Source organism: Nicotiana attenuata, unplaced genomic scaffold, assembly GCF_001879085.1.
Source record: "Nicotiana attenuata strain UT unplaced genomic scaffold, NIATTr2, whole genome shotgun sequence".
Classification (NCBI taxonomy): Eukaryota; Viridiplantae; Streptophyta; class Magnoliopsida; order Solanales; family Solanaceae; genus Nicotiana; species Nicotiana attenuata.
The window spans coordinates 20,920-21,284 of NW_017671428.1; positions in this window are offsets into that span (position 1 = coordinate 20,920).

The window sequence follows — 365 nt, forward strand, 5'->3', positions numbered from 1 at the left end:
GTGTACTCAGTGAGTATCCCGCCTAATCCCGAAGAGGTAGAGACGAGATGGCCAATTTCGACACTCACTAAAGTTCAATAAACAATATTCTATAAGAGCGAGAATAATCATGGATTTATATAAAGGTTCTAATTGTGAAGCCAGGAAAAAAAAACAGGCAAGCACCTTCAACAATAAATCAAGGGCTTCCAAAGTCTATTCTTTATTATTTTATCAATTTATATCAAGCCACGTAGGGCCAATTCCACATTTTGCAACTATTAAGTAACAGATAAACATGCGCAAATCACACCGAGGCGACGGCCCGCTCCAACAAGAATGTAAACTGTGCACTGCCGAGGGTCGAGCGGCACGAACCATAGATG